The sequence below is a fragment of the Tympanuchus pallidicinctus genome, unplaced genomic scaffold (assembly GCF_026119805.1).
Source record: "Tympanuchus pallidicinctus isolate F22 unplaced genomic scaffold, pur_lepc_1.0 scaffold4, whole genome shotgun sequence".
Classification (NCBI taxonomy): Eukaryota; Metazoa; Chordata; class Aves; order Galliformes; family Phasianidae; genus Tympanuchus; species Tympanuchus pallidicinctus.
The window spans coordinates 40618121-40630798 of NW_026294758.1; the positions used below are offsets into that span (position 1 = coordinate 40618121).

Sequence of the window (12678 nt, forward strand, 5' to 3'; positions counted from 1 at the left end):
ACTTCTTTTGTGGGGAGGCCTGGCTTTCAAAATGTTTAGTTTTGCAGGTGGTTTGGAAGACACCAGTCAGGTTTCAGCTCACCTCTATGCTCATTAAGATCATGGTGGAGATCCTCCAAGAAACTGTGTCAAGGTGATATAAGTCAGGGAATGATTATGGACAGCCAATAGGTCTTCATGAAGAGCAAATCATGCCTGACCAACTGGCTGGTGTTCTACAGCAGAGTGACAGTACTCGTGGTCAAGTAAAGAGTAACTGATGTTATCTACTTTGACTCATCCAAAGCTTTTAATATGGTTCCACACAGCATTCTTATCTCTGAACAGGAGAGACTTTGAATTTGATGGATGAACTATTCAGTGGATAAGGAATTGGCTGTGTCTGAAGAGTTGCTGTCAATGATTCAATGTGCAGGTGACAAGTGATGTCTTCAAGGGTCAATCTTGGGCCTGGTGCTCTCTAATATTTTCATTACTGGTATAGACAGAGGGATTGAGTACACACTCAGCAAGCTTGCAGATGACACCAAGGCTGGTGCTGTTGATACAATAGAAGGAAGGGATGTGATATAGAGCGGCCTTGACAGGCTTCGTAGGTGGGCCTATGCAAAATTCATGACATTCAACAAGATCAAGTGAAAGGTTCTGTTCCTGGGTCTGGGCAGTCCCAAATGTCAGTACTGACTGCATGATGAAAGAATTGAGGGAGACCACTGTATAAGGCCTTGACTAAATTGGTGGATGAAATACCTGTTTTGGATCTGAAACAAAGAGAAGTATATGAAAATGTTTTGAAATGCCATTCTCAGAGGAAGAAAGTATGAAAGTTCTAAATGAAAGCACATATGTGAGCACACCAGCAATCACAGCATTTGGGCATTCTCCTATCATCCTTCCTGTCTCATTTCTTCTGTCATTCATTATTACTCTCTTCTTCTTCCTTGCTTTCTCTTTCTCCATTTTGCTACCATTTGCGTCCTTTCTTTTTTCTCTTATTTTCCTCATACTATTTTCTCTCATCTGCACCTGCTTCCTTTCACTCTTTTCCATTAGGATGGCTTCCTCAGTAATTGCGTTCCTTCTGTCCTGCTGTTTGCTTTAATAGAAGCACTTTCCAAGTGGACACTGGCAGCACTTCAGCAGGTCCAGCCAAACAAACCAGATATTTAGTCTCCAGAAAAGCTTTTGTGAAGTCTGTCACCAACATGTTTCACCCTTCACAACCTCTAGGTCTAATGTTGCCATCAGAGCTAAAACTTCTTGTCACCATGCTGCTGGAATATCCAGCTTTCCTTTCAGTCATTAATAAAATTAATTGTTACTTTCTCTTTAATAACTACAAGGAGAAAATGCTTTGTCATTTTGGCTTCTATGGGCTTGGTAAGGCTGACAGAGCAGAAGTACCTTCTAAGCCCTCTTAGTGGTAGCGTGTTATAGGATGTATAAACAGATGACATGATTATTTAAGGTCAGCTTGGCCTACACAGTGTTATTTTTACATTATCATGTGATGTAATATAGAAAACCAATTCATGCTCTTTACTTCTGAGTAATTCATTTGTATATTCACAACCAAATTCTGCTTTAGCAGAGAGCCTCTGGAAAATGGTTGTAAGCTGGAGAATATTAAAAGATAGATAAATGAGTTTAAGAAGTTTTTACTTTCTATAAGATACAGATGAACAGTGATCAGGATATAAAATTCTACACTTGTGGACTAGTTTTTCACCCTGTTTCCATCAGGTGTGCTTTTACCATGACTTGTGCATGTCTTGTTGAAGCCAATATTAAAACTTGGAGAGCAGAGAATTGCAAATTATTCAGCCCACCTCTAACAGATGAATAAGATCTGAGATCAGTGGGAGTCACTGGATATTTGGAACATTGCATTCAGGCAGATGTGCAGACATGCTGCAGATATAACAACCTAAGACAAGAGAGGCTTCTCCTTGGTCTCAGTTTAAAGCTTCTAAGAAGATAAGAGATCAGGTTCTTTAACAGGTGCATGGGTAGGTTATTCGTTAGCTATATATCAGCTTTAAACCTCATTGTTCATTACAAATATAAATATCCATGTGACATTCATTTCTGTTTGCTTTTGTCTTGTTAAAGGTATAATGACCTTGGTAGAGATCATTTCCTGGAGATTAAGATTAATGATTGCCTTTGCATCAGGCTATCATCTACTCCCAGCCAGTCAATAATCCCCAGGAAATCCTGTGCCAAATTTGTTTCTGCTTAAGTGCTGCTCTGGCAGTCGTTTATTCACCCAGTAGCAACCTGGACTGTTCATAACAGCATTACTCATTTGAATAAGGACTGCATCATCAGATCAGCTGTTCTGATCAAACCCCAATCCAAAACCCAAGCAACTCAAACATAAACTGTAACATTCCTTTATCATTTGTGGAGGTACCTCTGTCTGAGTCTTGGTATTGAGATGGGTTATGATTGGTTTCTTGGGTTATGTACGGGTAGGATTTACTAACAACTTTTTTTTTCTTTTTTTTTCAATTTTTTTTTTTTTTTTTTATTGGGAGACAGCTTTAGTTTTGCATGGAGGAAAATCCTGGAAAGTATTTTATGGTCAGTGGCTCTATGTCAAGGTGCAGAGCAGTGCCCCAAGGGATTAGTCTTGGGACCAGTGCTCTTCAACATATTTATCAATGACTTAGATAGAAGAGTGCACAATCAGAAAGATGATACCAAGCTAAGCAGTGCATTTGATATGACAAAAGGAAAGGATGCCATCCAAAGGAGCCTTGACAAACTTGAGATTTGGGCCCACATGAAGCAAATGAGGTTCAAGAAGGCCAAGTGCAAGGTGCTGCACTTGTGATGGGAAAATCATGGACTTGTGTGCAGTTTTGGGGAAGAACTCATTGAGAGTAGCCCTACAGAGAACTTTGGGATTCTTGTGGATTAAATTAAAAGAGAGGAGATTTAAGTTTGATATTAGGAGGGAATCTTTTATTCAGAGAGTAGTGAGGCACTGGCAAAGGCTGCCCAGAGAAGCTGTGTGTGTCTCATTCATGAAGACATTCAAGACCAGGTTGGATGGTGCCGTGGGTAGCCTGATCTGATGGGTGGCAGCTCTGCCCACAGCAGTGGGGTTGAGACTGAGGGTTTTTATGGTCCATTCCAACCCAAACCATTCTATGATTCTATGATTTTTCTGTGAAGTGTCTACCATGTTATTCTACTATGAATAGAAAGCCTACTATCTCCCTACATTTCCCTACAGTCTGTATCCTACACAACTTGCTCAACACAGAAAGGTTAGAGGGAAGACAGGGATCTCTCTGCATTTGTGGAACCACTGGTTCTTATTGCTGTTGCTTTAAAGACCTATACCTTCAGGACCTTGGAAGCTGCTATAGGTGGTCTGTTAAAAAGGGAGCGTACAGCTGGTGAAGTGGGGATTCAGAAAGCAGCTGCAGCCTGAGGCTATGTTGCTTTTCTTGCACTGAGTTAGCAAGTGACAAGCTTACCATGCCACTTTTCAGTCTTCTGATAGGCTGCCACAGACCAACAAAATGTCTTCCTTGGCAAGGGAGGATTTAGCTAGATACTGACTCCCTTGCTATTGTGTGACAAGGATATAACTCATATGCAAGTTACATTCTCTGTATGAAAATGAGTGTGATATAAATCTCTGCCATAGCTCAGTCCCCAGTCATAGATACATAACTTTGGCAATTCTCTCCTATTCCTTTCTTTGGACATAATTCCAAAATGGAAAACTACAGGATGTACTTCTGCAGAAAAGTTCTTGTTTGTCTTATATGCTTTGCTTTTTTAAACATAAATATGATGCAAGTTTCTGGTGAGGGAAGTAACCTTCTGTTACATAAATCTGACATTTCTGTCAATTCCGTCAGTGAATGCAGAAAAACAGTCTACTGTCACTTTCTGCTCTGACAAAGGAAAAGCAGCAACCTGAATTCATGCTTCTCAGGAAAATAATGAAAACAATTATCAGAATTTTTGATGCAGTAGTGAATTATTACTAATTACGCTCTATATCCTGTTGTGTTCCTAAATAGTGGTCTTAATAATTTCTCAGCTTTTCCTTTCACCTTAAGCTATTTTGCTTAATTTGCTTCTGTTATCTGTGTTCTTTTCTGAGACATGATGGAAAATGTCACAGGTTGTCAGAGGTTGGGTAGCTTTTCACTTGACTATCACCCAGTAGAATTCCAGATTTGTCTCCTTTTGCAAAAACCTTGTGCTGTAGTTCTTCCATTGTTCTTGGTACCCAACTGGGTATGTCACTTTAATAGCTAAAGCTGTTTATTTGTTATGTCTTCAGAAGAAAAAAGGCCAGGCAGCACATTTTCCACCTGCTTGTGGGCTCTTCTCAACTTTTTGAAGTAACCTGAGTACTTCCAGTCTCCTCAGTTCTAGCATGTAAATGTTGCAGGATTGCAGCGCATTTCTCAGCACTATGGCAAAAATGAAAGAATTATTTTTTTGTGGCTTCTAACCTCAACAGCACTTTAGATAACATTAAAAAAAAAGTGCAAATATGGGCAAAATTAACAAAAATTACCATGTATGATTCTCTAGTTTAGATCCTTCATCGTTCTTGAGTGTCCTTTAGTCATAGCTGTGGGCTTCAAAAGGAGCTCAGTATCCTTCCTGCGCACTTGTTCTCACCCAGCTTGGAAAAGTTCTTGCTTCCTATAGCATGCCATAGAAAAACAGCCTTCTGAGCAGAAAAACATGAGCTTTCTGGCTTCCCCTTCTGCTGAAGAGTGAAGTGTTTGCAAGGGATTTCTGCCAAAGAAGATGGGGGCTCTCAGCCAGGCTCACACACAAATTGATAGTACTTAGTTAGAGTTGAGTTTATCTCATCTTGTGGAACCTCAGTCTGATTTGAAAAAAGGAAAACAATGTATAGGGCAATGAGGCTCACCTTCGGAGTAGAGTTTAATATCTTACACAGGCAGATACCAATGCCCTTTGTGCAGATATCTTTCAAAAAATCTTTTTTTAGATTTCATTTTGATTGGAGGGAAGTTCTTTAATTCACCACTACTCTGCTTAGATAGGATTGCCCAGGACTGAGTCCTGTAAAGGACTGTCTGCACAGATGGATACCCCACATTCATTCTGGGTTACATATTGCAGTGTTTGACCACCACCAAATCTTGCGTTCAAATGGAATTTTCTCATGTTTATTTTGTGCCAGTTCACTCTTTCTCTGTCAGTGGGTTCTTCCAAGAAGACTCTCCTGCTCCATTCTTTCCCTCCCACCTAGTACTTAGGTTTATGGATAAGATCTCTGAGACTTGCCACCTCCAGGCTAGGCATCAAAGTACTTCATCATCTCTGCAGACAATTAGTGGACTCACTCTAGTCACCCTTCTGCATTGGGGAACCCAGCTTGGGACCCTGTGCACAGATGCACCTCACCAGTGCTGAGTGGAGGGGAAAGGTCCTTCCCTCGTCCTTCTGTGGTTCTCAAACAAATGCAGCCCAGCATAATATTAGTCTTCTTTGTTGCTAGCACATTGCTAGCTTGGCTTTCAGTGATATGGTTCTTGGCACAGCCATTAGAGAAACATCTCTCCCTAGTGAGGCCTTCTTTCCTTTTTCTTTACTTTTCAGCTATGACAGAGACCATAGAAATTTAGGTACGTGATGAGGTTACATGGTAAATGTAGACGAGATTAGTATTTTTACAGATATTTCCATCATCAAACTGATATCAAAAGCTATAGGTAAAACTCCCCATACAGCTAGTGCAAGTAACCACATAGGTAAAGCTGAAATCATGAATTATGGATAGCTAAGGGCAGGTCTATGTCAATAAACAAAGGTGCGATATATGGTATATTAGATAGCCTTGTTAATCCCTTGTCAGAATGTTGAAAGTAGCTGTTTCCCCTTGGAAATCACAAGATTTTACTTTAGATGAAAATGTCTTTCCTTTCTGATAGCTCTCTTTTCCCTACTTTTATTAATTTACCATTCCCACAGGTAAAGGTATTAAACGTCCTGACTTTCTGACATAAGAAGCATAGGTCACATTTAAAATCCATATTCTTCTGTGATGGTAGCAAAGTCTGAATAATGGAAGTTTTCTAGTGCCTTCTTATAATTTATTTTTGATTTGAAATATATCCCTTGTTTTGTGGTAAATGCTAGATTTCTCAACAACTTATTTCTATATGTCATGTTTTATTCTTTTAACTAGAACCCACTCAAGCTGCTTGCTGCAAGCAAAATTCTTGTCTCACATCCCATGGTGTTTTCCAGTGAGGCTCTGTTCTTCAGAAAGCATATTCTTCATGGGAGTCCCTACAGAGCGTGAAAAGAAGGCATGAATATTTAAGTGCAGGCATTATCCCTGGGCAGGGTACAGCTGTCCTGTCTATGCAATTCCATGCTTAATAGCATTAGCTTCATTTTAAGTTTCTTCCTGAATCTGAATTTTCTTGTTAAAAATATTAACAACAAAGAACATGAATTTGTATTCATTTATAAGCCTATATAGATCAGGGTGTAATAGTAGTTAAAAGGGAATTTCTCTTTAGTGGGAAGGTGGAAGTTTTCCTTTACTTCAGTTAGCTTATGGTAGATTACTACATCCTCAACAACAACAACAAAAAAAGATCTGGATTTTTTAACGAGACTGTGAGAGAAGTGTACACTGCCCATGCATTATTCACCTCATCTGAAAACGTGAAAACCAGAAGCACAATTCATTGCAGCTGGAGTCAAATGTGTCCAGCACACCACGTCTCAAAGACAAGAGATAAAACCCTCTCACCTTTAGAATCAGTGGCAAAACCACCAATATTATTAGTCTTCATGAGCAAGTCTTCATGTTTGCATTTGAGAAGTGCATTTGAATCAATATTATATTAGAAAATTCTTTCAAAGGAAATATTGGGCAGTTATATTTGGCCCAGGCAGGGGCAGCTCTGTCAGTGTACTGGTTGTCCTTAGATCGTTACTATGTTCTCCAGAAGGTATGGCACCTGTCTTCATTGAGTTTGTTGGCAGATGCCACAAAGGCAACACATGAATGAAAGAAAGAAGATTGGAAAGGAAACAAAGCCATCAGGAGCAAGCCACTTGATGCCTTTCTTAAATTAAAAAAAAAAAAAAACAACCCTCACCTAAAAGTATCAGAAGCACTTTCTGACACACAATAGTCATTGAAATAACTTTCTGTTACTTTTAAATGTTAATTAGAAGCCACTGATCACCTCTTCAAAAATATTTTCTCATTTTAACTTCTGTCAGTTAAAACTCCTTTGGTCCTCTGACAAACTTCTTTCTGGCACCATAAGATCTGCTGGATAGTGTGGTGTGTTAAGAGCTCTGGGATTTCAGCCTTCATTTTAAATGCTGCACTAGGAGCAAAGTAACAGACAGATTTTGCTTTTGGCCATGCTTCTGAGCTGCCCAGAGCTCTACTGATAAGATTGTATACATTTTTATTTATGTTTCTACTCACATTGCAATTACATACAATTGCAGTAAACTAATTGTAATAAAACCAGACATCTCTAACAAGATTATTTTCAGGACAAAATCACCTACAGTAAAAAACAAGGTAAGGACACGTAAGGAGAAAAAACAGGAATAGAGACTTGTAATCAGAAGACAAGATGAAGGTTGATCACATTTCTTTATAGAGGCTAGAGACAGTGTTACATTATTTTGTTATTACGCAGTATGATGTCTACTACTCAAGAAACCGAACATCAGCTAGAGGTATCAACATAAGATTTTGCCTTATCATCTTCATTTAAAATATTTATTTGCTTAGGAGTGTTAATAAAACAACTATTAGATATAATTCTAAAATGTGTGCAATTATTATTATTTACTGTATTACTCAGATCCAGAAGAGATCCATTTATATTTAACATTACACCATCTCAACGGCATGCCCTCTTTTTGCAAGAACTTCCAGCTTGAAAGTCTACAAGTGAAAACGTAGGCTATAGCACTGAATTATAAATGGCATAGTTTAGATTATCTGGAGGCAGTAGGAAATATTTTTTAACCATTTATAACATCTGCTTTCTCTAGTGGCAATACATGCTAACACCTACAGCAGTTCCAGTCTATCCTATATAGAAGATAAAGTAGCCAGTAAGGAAGCTAAGAGGTTTATGTAGTACATAAAAGATTGGAGTCAAATTAAAATTGAGATTCAGTTAAAGTAGTTTTTTTTAAAGGAAATCTTCCTTTTCAAAAATCGCAATGTGTTATACCATGTAATTGGTGGATTGTTGTATTTTACCTTAAATTGTCTTTATAAACATGTAACATTAATCTCGGCTAGATGCTTTACATGCTTCTAGTATCAGGACTCCTTTGTTCCTAGTCCAATATCACTGATGAAAAAAATGAGATATTGATTTAAATTTAGATTGCATAGCCATTGCAATGTATTTAGCAAAACTTCAGAAGTGGCCTTTTTATGTTTAGAGCTGGCTCTGGTTATCTAATTGAATTTCCTAGATTGAATTTTCAGGTCCATGACAGCTAGGAAAAGCAATAGAAAAGGTCAGGAAAAGACAACCTCCTTGATGTAATAACGTGAATTTCTCTTAGCCCTCTGGCCTAACTCCTCAGCTTTCTTTGAAAAAAAGTATGTAATAAAAGAAGATGCTGTAAAACGTGGCAACAGTAGGCACAAATCAGAAGTCTTATTAGAGAGGTTTAAAGGGTTTAAGAAAGGCTTAACTATCCTTCCAAAAGGAAATTTCTAAGATGGCTGTTCACAAAAAGCCATCCAGAATGTAACTAAGGAAAAAATCATCATGTTAAATGTTGAAGACTTCATAAAGAACAGTAAAGCAGGCAAAAAAGACAACCTTAAAATCGCTTCTAAACATGAAATTAAACAAAAACCATCTGCTTATAGACCATGAAGCCCGTCAGTCTGTAGTATTCAGAACCTGCAGTGCTGAGAGTGCAGGGAGCAGTAGTCACTAGTTGTGAATCCTCTGTAGTCTCTCTTGCTGGGACGCTGGTTCTGTGGTTTTCTTTCTTGCTCATTCTGTCCCACTCAGAAAGAGAAGACAATCCCACATGAGATTTGTCTCAATGAAAGAGATGAGTAAATATTGATTTTTTTTATTGTTTTTTTATTTTTTTATATTTTTTTTTTGGTGCAGACATCACCCCTTTATCCTAATGAGTATATTTTGAGTACATAGGATGAAAATCTGGCCTGGTCCGACTAGTGGCATATTGAGTTCATATACAATTTCCCTTTTCCATATGCCCACTTGTACACAGTAGAACACAGAAGAATGAGGGTAAGGGTGGATGACCAAAGTGAAGTCCTTGTTACATCCTCAGGTGGGCTCTCGTGAACTTACTGGCTCATCTTCAGAGGCAGATGTGCAACTCTTGCACAAAAATGTACTTCTGCCTCCAATACTTGGTTAGGCTTTGTGTTTACAATATTTTAGATAATCATTTGCCTGTTTTTAAGTTGCAGTTCTTGGCCGCAAGCTCGTTCTTGATGTCATCAGCTTTGAGCCCTTACTCTCTCATTTCACTTCTCACTCTATCTTTTGTATTCAGCCTATTGAATTTATGAGTTTGTGTTTGAAACAACTGAAAAGATCTGTGCTTTTCATGTGTTTGTTCCTGAAGCCTAACAGTTCCCTGTCAGACAAAGTTGCCACTGATGTCGATTAAGTATTAAGCCTTGATGCCTTTATGTTTTGAAAAGCCAGATACAACAGTGAAACTGTACTAAACATTGAGGGGATTATCATCAGTGCTTTCCCCTTAGCACTTCTGCTTAGAATAAAAGAAATGTCAATTTTGAATCATTGTAATTACCTTGAAGATGTGTGAAATGAATCTTTATGCAAATGTGTATTTTTATGGGAAGTGCAAGTCTTACGCTTGGTTAAGAAACTCACAATGCGTTACTTTGTTCTGAGAATCTGAATTCATATTTTTCATGAAGAGGTACACACCTATAGGTTGCTATCTTTAGAGTAGCTGTGTGTTCTCTGAGTATTCTTAGAATCTCTAGGCGGGGCTGATTTCAGATATAACTAGGGACACCTGCAATATCTGAGATTTTTGTGGCAGGAGATCAAAGAGATCTGGAACACTGGTTTTCCTTCCATGGGAGCCCGTGGCACTGCACTACAGTAGCAGAAATAAGTATTTCACCACAGATGGTACTTATGAGCATTGAAAATAATTAGGTATATTGTTTGGAATTGCAAGCAGTGTGCTACCGCTGAGTAACAATATTCTTCTGTTTACTTTGGTACTGTGTGGCAACTACAGTAGAACCACTTAGTAGTAGTTGTACTATATTCAATAGGGAACAATAGGTAATAAGGTAAGTGTTGTCATAGTAAGCGTTGACACAGGAATGTCAAACAGGATTACTAGAAGCCTCCTGTTTTCTCCCAGTGTAAAAATATGCAGAAAGGAATGAATTAATTCATTGATTCTGTCAATGTTGAGAATCAGTTGTTAATCTGCATCCCTGCATCCTTTTCGTTTTATGCAGCCAGCGGGAATGCTTGTACTGGCTGGCAGCCAGTCTTTCTGCTGTGCTCTCCCTATGGGAACTACATAGCATGTTCATGAAGCTGGACTTCTCCAATTGTAGTAATGTTGGATTTATCTTTTCAAGCACTTTTTATCTTGACATTTCAGATTTTCAGGACCATTTAAAATAAGTTTACTTTAAAAGCAGAAAACTTTCCCACTTCCAGTATTTTTAAAGTACTTCAATTGAGTTTGAGCTTACTTACAGCCATACTGAACAGAATCTTATTACAGCAGCGAAATTTGCTTTATAGCAGTAGCTGATACGTTAGAGGCTGACTTGTAAAGGCAGATGTCTGGTGTTGTTAAGCAGCACTGATTCTGTGGATTTCAAGCAGTCTTGAAATCCAGAAAATAATTCATGCAAATATGCAGCTACAGTTTGCAGCATCATTACTGTGTGCATTGCAGTCAGTGGACCATTGATCATATAAAACGTTCTTTTCTGCACACAGGACTAAAAAGCTCTAAAGAGCATAATCTCACCAGCAAGATTAAATTTTTCCTGGAAATAATTTTCATAACTGCAAGAATTAGCCTAGTTTAATCCTTGTTGTGTTGAGTATTGCCTGGAACATAATTATTGTCAGCATCATGTACTCATGCCTCTCTATTCCTTTTCTTTGGTTTTGTAACGTCAGAGTCTCTGTTTTACTTTCTTATTTGCCTTGTATTTCTCAATTCAGATGGGAATCAGACTGATCTAAACCAGATTGCAAGTGTCTCAGGTGCCCTGCCCTTCTTCTGCTGCTTTTATTCCTTCTGAAAGTGTAGCACAAATCACTGTTATTGTCACCATTGTCTGAAACCTCTTCTGCTTCAGCCATGAAATCAGAGGCCTCGCATTCTCTTTCTGTTTGTTCTTCAGTTTGTTACCATGGTACAACTTTCTTCTCAACTTTGTCCGTCATCTGCATTCTTACTTTTCATTTCTCCATGAGTTTCTGCGCTCTCTCTCTGGCAGTGTTGTCTCCTGCATGTACTCCCATTTCTCTGATTACTCTTAGGCTCCTTTTGGCATCTGTCTTCCACTCTCATTCTTCCCCAGCAGACACCTTACCCAAGGTCTTAGCAAGCCTGATCACAGACATGACAGGGCAAAGATCAATGAAAATAAGTTTAAACAGAAGTGCTGTCCCTGCAGTCAGTGGACATGGAGCCTCAATTAAACAGCACACGTGGTCCCAAATGTTCTGTGCAGGAAAGTCCATATTGAAGATATTGGGAGCTCTCCCAGGGTAAAGAACTCAAATCTTTAGGGCTAAAATCAAGACGATTGGAGAATTGATTCCTTTATGTAATTGTAGTTACAAAGAATGTGTTTCAAGAATAAGAACAGTGTTACAAAGCAATGTATGTATTGTATACTATTATAAAACAGTATATTAAATTATTTATTTAATGACTTTTTTTTTCCCTTAACAAAGACTTAAAGTAAATTCAGTGGTCATACTTATGTGCAGATAACAGACAGCATTGTACAAGCAGGAGTGTGCCAATATTTGTAATTGGTTTTATTAAAGTATGTCCATGAAGCAATCCTTACAATAAATCACAGTTCATTTAAAAATGTAGCACTGTATTATCCAGTTACACAGCTTTTGTCTTTGCACTGAGTTAAATGTTTTTTTGGAAAATTTAGGTATCCAAGAATAGATTAAAAATTAGGGTCTTTCAAAGTATCAACCTTATGCATCATCACGTTATTTTACAGTTAAGAAGTAATGGCCAGACCTCCAGTGAATTCACTTATGTGGAAAAATACTGAGAGATCGTGAGATGCATCAGCTAAAAGCAAAATAAATGGCCAGCATTTTGTAGTTAATTTCTTAAGCAGTTTCATAAACATGAAGAGGGAGTGTTTCCAAAGAAAACTTCGCTATTGAGCTGTTTAGTATCCATTTTGTATGATTACACTCTATCAAAAGGTTGGATGTTCAGAATCTAAATTGTAAAATTTTTCATGAAATTAGCAACCGAAATCATCCATAAATTCCTCAACAGATTGCTTAAAAATTTTTCTTTGTGCTTATTATTCCTGTCCTTTTTGCAGAAAGTTGACACCAATACTAACTGTTGAATTTATATGTATGCAAAACTTAAAGAAAAAAATGACATTTT

At 38.1% G+C, this 12678-nt stretch overlaps 1 protein-coding gene across 5 annotated transcripts in view; it reads left to right on the forward strand.

The window, feature by feature from the left end:
• SLC24A2 (solute carrier family 24 member 2) overlaps window positions 1–12678 on the forward strand; it is a 111132-nt gene that overhangs the window by 62168 nt on the left and 36286 nt on the right. The gene's annotated exons all lie outside the window — the stretch shown is intronic.